The sequence below is a fragment of the Lethenteron reissneri genome, chromosome 8 (assembly GCF_015708825.2).
Source record: "Lethenteron reissneri isolate LAM-NWPU_2019-01 chromosome 8, ASM1570882v1, whole genome shotgun sequence".
NCBI classification, from domain to species: Eukaryota; Metazoa; Chordata; class Hyperoartia; order Petromyzontiformes; family Petromyzontidae; genus Lethenteron; species Lethenteron reissneri.
Genome location: NC_083786.1, coordinates 11230765 through 11244329, shown reverse-complemented (window position 1 = coordinate 11244329; position 13565 = coordinate 11230765).

The following is a 13565-nucleotide window of genomic DNA, read 5'->3' as shown; positions in this document are numbered from 1 at the left end:
GAGCAAACAATTGCAGGGTCGTGCATGTAATTTTTTAAAATTTTTACCCCGACACACTACCACTGGATTTTACAAGTATGTAATGCAATTCTCTCCCAGCGTTTGCTTAAATGTTCAACGGCTCGCACAAGCTCTGGGATAAGCATTTTAAAATAAAAAAGAGCGACCTTAAAACGCATTTCATTTCTTACATGCAGTGGGGGTTCCGTGTTTATTTTTTGAGTTCACCAGAACCGGGCAATGCAAGTCGTGAAATATGGCCCAGGCTACTTAATACACTTTCCAGCAAGCGTCAAGTGTAAGTGTTTCATATGCTTGGTCGTCCGTAAACTGGGGGCTGTTAGTTATGGTCGAGAAGGGCCGAATAAATCAAATGATACGCTACCCTTGCCTCGTGGCTAATAGAATCAAACCCATTCATGGCCTGGGTATTGACACCCTTGCTTCAAGGCTATATTGGAACACAGCAGGCATTTCAGCTAAAAAAGAAAGTATTTAAAAAAAAGAAATGTTTCTGAAAATTCACCGTACCCAAAAACATTTAAATCCTGAAACAAACTTTTCTTCCAAACTTATTTGTAATTTTATTCTGAAAATCAGAGTAAAAATTTGTCATAAGTTATTTATTTCTCAAAATCACCATTGAGGTCGTACTCATCTGTTTCTAGCCCTGAGCTTGTAGTGGAAATCCCACATTCCTCTGCTGGATATTATACATTCTCTTCATAAGACAACGACTTTAACATTTCCCACTCCGCGGTTCTTATTTGTTCGAACACGGTGGGATAATTGGCTGTAAACCCATGATGTACCATGATGTATACACTTATTTTAGAAGTTGCAGCCCACTGCTGGCCGGATGATGGCATCCCCACATCTTGGTGGTCGAGGGGGTTGTTTGTCCATACTTCCCCATGATGGTCAGTGCGGGTCGGGTGAAGGTGGGCGTGCAGGACCATTTCAGACATCACTTGCAACTGATGTTAGTCACGGTCAGGAGTCAAACTCAGGTCGCCGGGGTCACATCGCAGTGCCACCACCTCTCCACCCCCCCCCCCTTATTTTATTATCCATTAAATTAAAAAAGGATTCTTTTAATAGAAAAGTGGGTCACTTGCGATGAAATGTGTGGTCATTTTTGGCGGCTCATTATTTCATGCACAAGGCTTGGCCCTGTGAGATGTTTGCTGGTGATTGCAACATCACGACAATCCAGCTATGAGTCAGCTACATCTGCTATAATCTTTGGAGCGCTGCAAGCACGGCAAAGGCATGCACGGGCTGCCCATTAACTAACTCCTCGACGCATGAACACAAAAAGAGAACTTTAGACGAAACCTTTGGGCAAGAGGAAGGGGGCGAAGTAAAATATGTTGCACGCCGCATATTTGCAAGCAATTCTTTGCACCAATCCCGACATCTGTTAATTGTGTTTTTAAGGAATACAGGCATGCAGCATTTATATGGGCAATGTCGTACGAATGACCCTGTGCAATTGAGAGAGCATATTCCCCACTGTTTTATAAAATTACACCAACTTTCCAAACTCGCCAAGTCAAACACAAATTTGAATCCATAGGTTCTTTAACTCGTGGGGTTATTCTGCGTAAATTTTGGTTCATTTTCCACGCTTGTCCCCACAGAAAAATTTTAAAGGCTGGAAATAATGAACGAAACAATGATTCAAAGAAACACCACGGCTAATCACTGATTAAATCGTTTACAAACTACTCCGTTAGTCTTAATGTGATTTTTAATTGTGCATCCATCGCACAAACGATCCGCTATGATTCACAAATAAAGTAACAACATTGGTAAATAGAACAATTGCTCCGGATCTCGGACAAGAATGTAGTCGGGTGGTGTACACCTCTAATCCAGCACTGCGAAGGCAGCGAGGGTTGGCGGATCGCACCAGCGCTGTGAAACTCCCTTCCCGTGGGCATCGAGATGCCACATGTCCTGGCTCGCCAAGAGAAGGTGGTGCAGCAAGTGTAGCCTCGCAACTTGGGATTGAATGTTTGCACCCATTGCACGCACAAGTTTACTCAGGGCGCTACAGTTTCCTCCCACACGTGAACACCCATGACGTGATGAAACATCTTGATATATGGAGGACCGCAGAGCTCAAGCAATTACGGCGCCAGGTCACAACCCTGGCTGGCTATCTTCATTCCGCTGTGGTCCCTCTTCGCCCCACTGAGTCGTTCACTCTCTTTGCGAGTCAGCAAAAACTGTACACGTTATAATATTATATTGTTATTATTATTGCTATTATTGTACGTGTGTGTTTGTGCGCATGTATGGAAGAGGTAAGGTCCTTGCAAACAATTTGAATTTTAAAGTTTCATGAAACTGAAAATTATTTGCTTGGAGAAACAGCAACAATAATAAAAAAAATTAAAGCATGAAATAAAAATACCAAGGTTGTGAAATTTAAATAAAAACTGGTTTTCCAAAATAATCCAAAAGGGATTTTCTTTGGCAAAACAGACTTAAAGAAAAAAAACGTCAAGAATTTTGTTTAAATGTCCTCTATCTATTTAGCAAAAAGAAGAAGAAAAAAGGTCACTGGAGCCAAGCCCAAGTGGAGAAAAATGTAAAGTTTAAGTTGTTTTGTTAATTACAATCACTTTGAGATATGTTGAGGCGTACATTTCAATTTACACTGGCGTAATTGGTGTGATTAAAGAGGAGGTGTGGTAAAACGAATAAAAAAATTAATTTTGTTTTTAGATTTAAAAAAATTCCACTTAAAATATCTTGGCATCATTTAAACAGACACATTCGAAACTGACGAAAATAACTTTGAGATTGTAACATTACGTAAACATTACAAATGCAAGCACGGTTGCCAAAACACTTTGTGTCATTGTCTTGTGTGCCAAGTATGAGTGTGCGTGCAAATTGTGTGTTTATAGTTTGTGCGTGTGTAGGGGAGACGTGACATAATTGCTCGTGCTACAATCCCAGCCACACGGGTTTTGATTCCAAGCCATGCACAACACCAGTGGCAAATGGAATCTGAACCTATGCCTGGGCATCCCCCCAGGTCATCTCAGCCTTAAATTGAGCGACTGGGTTACAGCGTGCCAACATCAGGGCTAGAGAGACAAAGGTGGCTAGGTCGTAGTCCTGTTTACAGCACAGTACCCTCTGTAGTGCCACGCCAGCTATCCCGTGGCTAAATATCCTCGATTTAGATTTACAATCGTTGCTGTTCAAACAGAACCATACAAAAGAAGAAATAGAGAAGATGTGCCGTGCTGGCCTTAATAGGTGATCGCAAACAGCACTTTTTTCCAACAGTCTGCTTGGATAACCATTGGATATTTCCCATTCGCGTGCATGAACGCCTACACGCGTGCATGTGCATTAGCAATATATTGACATTAGTGTGGTGAACATTGTGCAAAATTTCCCCGAAAAAAAACTCATTATAGAATTACCAGTGAGCAGCAGTAACACCAATTAAAAGTATCATTTACATGGAGAATTAAAGAGCAACGCTGAAACATTCGCCACTCCGCACGCGGCTGGCGCTAATAACTTCATAAACGAAGGGGGGCAGCAATCAATCCAATTACCGCCGCCAACTAAAAGGGGGAGTTGAATTTTTTTTCTTCTAGAAGCGGTGAAATGTAAACACGAAAAAAAGTGTAATTATTGTCAAGCTTGGTCATTTTAACCCCACAGCCAGAGCTGCGCTAACAAGCATTTATTTTAAATATTAGCAAATCTCCCCCCTTCCACCTTCCTCACTACTCCATCACCACTGCCACCCCTCCCCCCACTTCTCTACCACCCGCCCCCCAATAAAAATAACAGAAAAACCTCCCTTTAAACATGCCCCAGAGAGGTGGTGTTGGCAGGAGTCCCAGTTAAATATCACCGTGCTCAGAAGCGGGCCCTGCTCAGTTCGAAACAAATGCAGACTGTTCCAAGAGACTGCTTGGGTCTCAAATTAGCTGCATTAGTTTGATGTCAGAATGAGGTAAATATTTTTCCAAAAGCCCAAACGGTCATTTTGGCATGTGAGGGTTTTGGTTTTTTTAACGGAGACTTTGGCTTTGACTGAGTTTGCTTAAGCAACCGCACCGTCAACAAGCAAAACAAGCCCCACAAACTCAACCCTGTCGGTGTTTGATAGCGTGTGATGATTATTGCATCCTTGTCGTTAGCCGTGGTCAATCCGAGCCGTCACCATCTCTCACGATCCTCCGGTGTAACAATTCACCTAGCACCCCCAGCACAAGCTGCTTTAATCGCTCCATCTCCTCGGGGGATGTCCATCTCCTCGGTTTGGACGGAAGTAATTTTAAGGGACCTCAGAGGTAGCTCTACAACATACACTTCCGTGGGCTGTTCTCTAATACGAAGGGTTGCACTGCACGGGGAGAGATAAAGATACATTATTATCTCAAAACTTAATGCATATAGCACTATTGGGATGAAGTTGGAGAATAAGATACAAAAAACATCAACGTACATGCTTAAAATGTTTTCGTTTCTAAACAATTTTTACTAGATTTGTTCATGACGAGCAGTAACGGTGATACTTTTGAAGCCATCCTTGAGGGAAACGTAGATGACACACGCTCATGGCTCTGAATGTGCAGATATTTGGACAATGGGTGTAAGCAATAATCTCAATGATTACCCAAATATGAACTATGAACCACCCCCACCCCCCCGAGGGATATTTTCCACCCATAAGGGCATCTGGTGAGGAAAAAGGGCAGCAGCATTCAATAAAAGTTCAAGGCAGTCTCTGAATGTAAACCTTTTTGTTCGATTGTGGTGGCTCCGAGTGCGGCAGTGAGGAGATGCGATGCCCCTCGCCTAGGGCGCTCTCAAATGCGCTTCCGCGGCCGTCTGGAACGTTCTTCCTTCAGATTTTAGGGAAGCCACTGGAGCGACGCACTTTAAATCATCTAGATTGACAAAATAGTTGAGTTAGAACTGTTTTCCGTGTGTGTTTGTTGGTTTGTTGTCCTTCCCCGGCACCTCGGATTAGCACGGTTGGCTACGTGCCGTGCGAAAAAAGTTCGACATACATACACACGTACATGCTGAGCAGTGTGAGGGAAGAAGCAGAGAGAGAGAGAGAAGCGTTGTGACCTGCGGTCGGCGCAGTATGCAGGAGACAAAGCATCAGTGTCGTAAGCCTACAGCAGTTCTGTCGCCATGGCTACGTGCCACGTGTTCCCTACTCCAGTCTAGCAGCGACCCAGAAATGAAATTCCATCAAGATTACACCGCTGCCTAGCGTTATATCGAGGCACATTTGATTAGCACGGTTCAAACAGCGGTACATATTCACATCGTGCAAATGATCCTTATACTCTTTGGTTTTTCGGTAAAGTCACGTACTTAAAATAAATAAAGAATTTCGCTTGAGACAGTAAATCTAGCTGTGACGGTCCCACCTGATGACGGAGACTTGTGTTGCCTCCGAAACGTCTTGATTTTTTATTTTATTTCTATTATTATTTCAATTATATTTTTATAATTTTTTACCTACATCACTTTACCGAAAAACATAAGAGTATGAATCCTTGCAGTCACGAAAAGCTTCAAATCTAGAATGATCCTTATATTTTGTTTCTGGGACACTATTTTTTCCAGGGGTGTACTCAACTCCGCGACTGGGGTACCAATCAATCCGAAATCAGTGCCACTCCGCGATGTCGAAACGCAGCGAGGACGATTGCGCTGAAACCCTGAACGCTCGCACGCACAAGTCGATCGGGTGGGATCTTGGTGATCGGGAATCCGGGCCATGATCTGCCTTTCTCGGCGCTCTCGATGAGATCGAGGACTTCAAAAAGACTTTCGAATCCAACTTCATCGCGGCTAGCTGGGAGAAGCACATCCTCGCCAAACATTAGCATACACAAATCCGTTATCGAAAAATTCAACTTTGAATAATGCATCGTGTACAGCTCGTCGAGATGAGTCGATTGCCGCATCGCCGACCATCAATAGACGTAAAATGACTGCATCACGGACATTATGCGAGAGCCGGTGTACTATGGAACCCCTAAGGTTCAGCCATAAGGTTCAAATGTCTGTTAAGCCAAATTTAGTTGATTGGAGCAGCCCTGCAATATCCGACTCACGCCACTGCTGGCGGAAGAGCCTCGACTCGGGGAAGCTCCAGATAGCCCCTCTCGTGGCCACGTCTAAAGGCAATGTCCAAACAACGAGTATTCGAATGCGCGTTCTGCAACACAAATCACACACGGACAAAAACAACAATCCGATCATATTGCCGTTATCAAAGTGGTGAAGAATGGTCAATCAAACTCTCTGATTGACATGGCGTGGGGAAGCCTGCATAGAGCAGTGGATTGACAGAGGGTTGTAAATAAATTAACTGCCAGTTTTTAAATGTACATTGTATCATGGAAATTATTCACACGCACAGAATTACGATAAGAACGTAACGTTCATGTTCTGAATACATTTAATTTAACTAATCTTTGGGAGTAAATTATTAATAAATCTGCATCTTTGCGGCACGTAAATGTTCATCTTTAACACGCGCAACTTTGTGGAACTCCGAAATCCCCAACAACAACAACATTGGCCAATTACATCAATTTTGTTACAATAAGTCAACATTACAGTAGAGTTTGCTTGTTTAAGCAAATGTTCCCTGAAAAAATATTGGACTGACGAGCCAATTGGCTGCCTGATGGACTCAAACGCATTATTTATTTGTGCTGCGAAGACACAGCACGGAGTTCTGCTTCCATGTACAGTCGATTTTGTTTCTCTCCAGTATTTCGACAATGTATTTTATAGTTACTTGTTGTCGTACAATAACTCAAAGAGTCAGTTTTTTTTTTTAAATCCCCAAATACCCACGATAGGACACAGGACACAGCGACAGAACTGAAGATGCACTATTTCATCCCCCTGCGAGTAGTCCCAGGGAAAGAAAAAAAAAACTGCCTCGTGAATGGGTGTCAAGATTAGTACACAAACGCCAGAGGGGTTTTCATTAAGGAATAAAACCATTGGCCCTCAAAGAAATAGGACTTAGCAACAGCTGCGCCAGGAGGCTGGAGTGTCACATACTCTAACGGCCCACAGGTGCCTAATCCCCTACGCAAACAGGCAAACAGGATACCCAACCTAATCCAAATTAATCTCCCTCCCTTTAAACGTCGCAGAAGCCCACATAGGCGACACATCGCAAGCTGCGAAGAAAGGCCGTTCATTAACGTTCGGCAGGAGTCCTGAGAAAAGATGAATTATTTGTACAAGTGTAACCTACGGGGAGCCCCACCCCCCCCGGCCCGTCGAGCCATACTTCACCACGCTGGTCACAGCGTGTTGGTGAACGTGGGCAGCGACCGGTGGTGGCAATCTTAATGCAGTGCAACAGATTGATGTCGCTGTCTTGTCCTCTGCTGCCCACAGCGTGGCCATGCAGTAGCAGCCCACAGCCCCGCGTTTTGGGGGGCGGGGGGGGGTTGGCGTGGCGATCGCTCATCCAAGCAGCTATCCAGGGTCAGCTCATCAGCTTTACAGACTTAAGCAAATTAAAAAAGTGCAGTGTTCGTGAAGCACTTTTTACTTCGTAGATGAGTCCCGGGGGGGGGGGGGGGGAGGGGGCGCGGGGGGGGGGGCAAAGCCGATCCAGAGTCTGGTTAATATAACACAGGAAGGCCAAAAGGGCGACAGAATAATGTATAATCTATTTTAATGTGGATATACGCGATGGGAGGTGGTTGATTTAATGTTATGTCTACAGAGATTGTAGTCTGTGAAACTTATGCTCACATTTTACAACCTACAGAAGTTTAATGACCCACATTAATATGTGTATTTTAACAGGTTATAAATATACTGAACATGTATAGGTAGACTGTGGAAAGGATGGGCATGGATAAAAAAGTTAATTTATGTTATGCATGCTTAGTCTTTTTCAAAAATGTATTCCAGTTATGCTATGATCATCAATCATCATAAGATGAAGACATGCCTCAAGTATGTGTAACTTTCACAAAGCGGTCCATCACCTCACAAGAGAGAACAGTCAGCGAAAGCAGCTCTCACAGAACTATTACTGAATTTCCTTTAAAGCGACCTCTTATCACACTTGGGGGTCGTGTACTTTCCCGTGCTCCCTGCGATAGATATATATTATTAAATGCTGGATTTTTTGGGGGGGAGCAAATTGAGTGAAAGCCCAAACTGAATGTGACGGGGGTAGAGGGCTTCATGTGTGCAGTCACTGGTGACAGGGGTTGAGACCATCACCAACTCGATGCACAGATGGCTGTCCACATTTAAACCCAGGCTCTCAGCAGGTACTGGCTTCAATGCTCTGACTCTTGGTCTATGAACTCACCTCAATCATTTAACTCTTTACAAATAGGCGAGTGTATAGTGCACGACGCAATGCATTGACACAGCTGCAAGACTTGATTTAGACAGTAAAGCTGTGTCTTCTTGGTTCTTTCGGAAAAGTCACGTAGAAGGGAAATAATAAAATAATAAAAATAAAACATCAAAGTTATTTTTATTATATTTTATTTTTATAAACATAATAAAATAATTTTTATGTTTTATTTTTATTATTTTATTATAAAACATAAAATTTATTTTATTATGTTTTATTTTTATAAACATAATAAAATAATTTTTATGTTTTATTTTTATTATTTTATTATTTCCCTTCTACGTGACTTCACCGAAAGAACCAAGAAGATGAATCCCTGCAGTCACGAAAGCTTTAAATCGAAAAGTAAAGCTGTGTTCATTGACATTTAGGCTGCCTCTCCTCACGTTGTTTCTTCTCCAATTGCATTTTCTCTCCCGTCAGCTCAAGAGCGACGATCGGGTCGAACGAACTCATTCCATCTTCCTCTAGTCTTCACCAGCTTCGACAAGCGGGCAACTTATCTCCTTCACGAATCTGTTTTTCCACCTGAACTCCCGCCCCCCCCCATATTTATTACACAATCCATCCCCCCCCCCCCCCCAGGGCCTTCTGAGAGTGCATCATTTCAGCAGAATTGATTCAGTGCAAGCAAACGCTCCACTGGATACTTTGCCAGCCTTTTGCTTGCAGTCACACTCGCTCCCTTTCGTTCAATGCCCGTATTTATTGCACCGATCCATCTCATTCGTTGCCTCCCCCCCCTGCTCCCGTGTCTTTTTTTTACTCGATCGTGGATTGGAGATGCATCTCTCTGTATTTTATCTTACTTTTCAGAAACACTGACGATGGGCCGTCAACGACAACAACAACAAAATATGCCCGTGATCAATTCACTCAGCACGTGCCCAACACTGTCGCGCCTTTGAAGCTAAGCAGCGTTGAAGTCGGGACAGTGCTTGTGATGGGCAACCTCCATTGTGTAGGAGGCAGGTGCATTGTGGGTAGTAGAGGCCGCTGCAGATATATCCGTTCTTGTATTGTACCCCCACTCCTCTCCACCTTCATCGACCAGCGTGAAGTATGGTGAATTACCCCCCACAGCGTACCCTGCATGGGTCAGGCTCATCATTTAGCAGTTCACAACATGCTCTGCATAACATTGTATCGATGTTATACATGCATCTCAGTTTCCTTAAGCTCGCGATGCGTTGCACGATTTTCAATGCCCGTCTGTTGTATGTACTGGGTTAACGTCATTCTCCCAACCACGAGAGGCCACGATGTTCACCAGACGGTTAAGTGTTTTTTTTAAATAAATATATTACCTGGCCATGAATACCAAAACACCAGGCGACCAGTAACAAACAGCACTAACTTGTATCAGATAACAGTTGCATCTATTCCTGCATAAAATCACAAACCTGAGTTGCAACAACAGGGCTGGATTAAGATTTTGAGGGGCCTCAGGCTATTAGGAGAGGATTACCTCAGTATGTATTACATATTATTGTAAAACAAAAACATTGTCATCGACAATATGCATGTATTTATCTCTGTAAAATAAATCAACATGTGTTCGAGTCGTGGGGAATTCATCAAACATTAATCGCTCACTGCACTCCTTTCCTGAAACAAACAACATTTTATGGTCCTAGCTTTAGCTATTAGAAAAGTCATGGATGATGTCATCGTAATTCCGACGGCCACTTGAACGTAGAACGGAGGGCCTAAAGGTGGGCCGACAAACTAGGGGGCCCTAAGGCCTTGTTACCCTATGGGTGAATCAGGCCCTGTGCAACAACCTCCTTCAATTGCAAGGGGACAAACGGTTTGTGACACCTTCTTGGTTCTTTCGGTAAAGTCACGTGACTTTACCGAAAGAACCAAGAAGATGAATCCCTGCAGTCACGAAAGCTTTAAATCGAGGTTTGTGACACCCTGAGTAGCATCGGAAGCGAGTTATTAAATGAACATCAATCGCATACGAAGCTTTGCGCTTACACAACACCAGACAAATCGCTTTTTTTTTAGTGTGAGCCTTTCTTTCCTCCCTCCATCCCACCCACAAGTGTTAAATTAAACTCTGCGTGCGCGTGTGTGGTCACCTAATTGACCACACACGCATCTTGCGGAGATCTAAGGAGGGTTGCTGGTGGGGCGTGGGTGGGAGAAGATTGGTGAAGGGGGGCTGAGTTGGGGGGGGGGGGAATTGAATCAACATAAGAAGTGATTAATCTTCCCGGAAGGGCAAGGCAACAGCAACGATGGGATGAAGAGAGAGGGGTGCTCGAAATAGAGAGATAAAAGTGGAAAAGGCTATGTTTGCCAAAGTTCTTGATAGGCTTATTCCTTGCGTCTCTGACAGCTCTGCTCACAGAGTGAAGCCGTCATGTGGAGTGAGCTCTGCCCCCCCCCCCCCCACCAGACACACACACAGTGGCATATCTGGGGATTATTATTAAGTGGAGAAAGTGTGGGATTGTGAGGAGTAGGTGGAAGGACTGAGCACGAGAAAACATGCCTGTGCGGTTGGGGAGGGTACAAGAGGCATGTGGGAACACTTGGAGAGGCAGAGTAATGTTTCTTGTTTTGAATCTGGCTATCAATATTCGGGAAAACATTTTTTTTCCTTCAATGGGGGGCAACTGCTGAATGAAGTGTAAATGTTTTTGACACCACCCTCCCCAGTGGTGAGGATTTAAGATCAATTCTAGAGGATGGTGCTCGTGAAGGTGAAGTGGCAGCCCCATGCATTGCTTCGCTCGTGCCACTGCTGGCGGAAGGGCCTCCACACGAGGCAGAGAGCCCCCACTCTTGGGCTATTAAAGCGAAGCTCTTGCAAGCTGGCCAGATGTCTTGAAGGAGGCTTGAATCGCCGCACTTCGTCACACCGCGCGCGGCAGGCACCTTGGCGAACAGCGGTGTGCGCATTCGCAACGCCGTGCGGATGGAGGCGGGCGCCACTTAAGAAGCTTGCGCCGTTGTTTCAAATGACGTCGCTGCGAGATCGAGCAGAACTGGCGATTTCTGGATTGCAGGTCGCACAGCGGCAGCATCCGTAGGTAGTTGGATATTTAAAATGTCACGTTTTTTGGATATTGTTGCGTGGCTTTGGTGCTTCCTAAACCACAAAGCAGACAGCACCGTCTCTTAGAAACACATTCACGCCTTAAATCTTGACTGAAAGCTTTCGTGACTGCTTTTAGCAGCTTTTCCCCCCTCTGTTTTCCTCCTGATGACCATCGCTTGTGTTGTGATCGAAACGTAGTAGTTCTTGGTTTATTTTATTTTTTATTAATTTGAACCTATCTACGTGACTTTACCGAAAGACCCACAGAACATATTCACGCCTTACTCATTAATTGGCTTCCCAAAATAAGTCAGGGCGGGAAATGGTGGTTCGTGAGCACCTGTTAAGGATCTCATGCCGCGACCGAGAGGGTTGACACCAGCACCAAGCCCAGACGCTGTAGTCTCTATATGCGAATTGCTTAATGTGGACTCACCTTTCTGTTGTGTGCTATTTGTTTAGGCAGAGTTGAACGTCTATGCTCCTCACTACGACCCACCTGCATTGACCAAATAGCCTCCACAAACTGCACAGCTTCGGGAGACCTCCATCCGGCAGCGGACTGACGACAGGGCCGTGAATCGCCTTGAGAAGAGAATTGCTTCTACCGAGAAGAGACCTATGACCACGTCGAGAAACTGATGCTGTGCATTATGGTCAATAAATAAAACCCAACTGTGATCGTGGGCGAGTGCATTAATGACTGTGCACAACATTTCTCACCCAAGACAAAGATCCCCCGTATTAGTCTTAATAAACTGTTGGGGGGAAGTGATGTTAGCGAGCACCTATGAAGGCCGGCACGGCACACGATGGTGTGTGTGGCCAGCACCACTCCTGTGTCTCAACAGTGGCGATGTTTACTCCACACCGCACCGGGTACTCACTTTAGGCTTAGTCGATCTAGAGGGGAGGCCCATTCCTTGTTCAGATATAATTGTCGCTGATTGTTGGCCGTGATTGGGAAATGAACCACACACTATCTTTGGCGTGTGGTGGTTGGCATGGGCCATGGTGCCATTGAAGGGGCCCTCTGTCCAATATCACCCCTCTTTGTACCTCTGCGCCTGGGTCTCTTGGCTCATGGGCACCGCTTGCACACTGGTGAGCTATGCCACACACACACACCTCCATGAGTTCACACACAGCTTGATGCATTCAACAAGCATGCATTGCATCCTCCGGGTGCAAAATGGATCACACGAGTGCTAATTTAAACACTTCTCAAATACATAATTAAATATGCCGTGCCTTCTTCCGCGATCCCCTGCATGATACATACTTGAATACACATCATTGACCGTTTCAATTCGCACACGCGTGCAGAAATACGTCGTTTTCATTAAGCGAGGAGACTTTTGCACGAGGAATGATGTGGACACACTTACATGCAAAGGCACAGATCGCCCGTAGAGACAAGCAGAATGGGAGGATAGGGCAAGCGCGTTTAGCGAGCACCTCTTAAGCCCTGACAGGGCGCACAAGAGGATGGTGCACTCATCATCTTGCTTATGTGTCCCCAGTGCTGGTGTCTGGGCATTACTTTCATGCTGAGCATGCCTATGGACATCACCTGCCAATGACGTTACCCAGGCGTGGTGGGGAACCGAACTCAGGTTACTGGGTTTGTAGCACGGCGCACGAACCGTTATAGAGACAAATATAAAGATCCCCCGTATAAACATCTCAGGCTGTTGGGACAAGTGCTGTGCGTGAGCAAATATTACGTCCGGCACAGTGCTCGAGAGAGATTGATGCGACCAGCATCACAGCACCGCATCCTTGGCTCCGTTGTCTCCTGAGTGCTAACGTTTACACATCACACCAGGTACTCATTTGAGGCTGAGTCAACATAGGGGAGGCCCCGGACATGTTCGGATATCACCCGCCGCTGATGTTATCCAGCTGCGGCCGTAAACTAAACGCGGGATGCCGGGTGTGCAGCCTGGCGTGCTCACCACTGTGGCATCGTTCCCCGCAACACGCACACACAAGATAGTGGAAATATGATGTACTAAAACCTCGTGGTTGCTACTGGAGGTGTTGACAGCACTTCAAGGTGTGGCGGACTTAAAAGAGGTGGTGCGTGTGCTATCG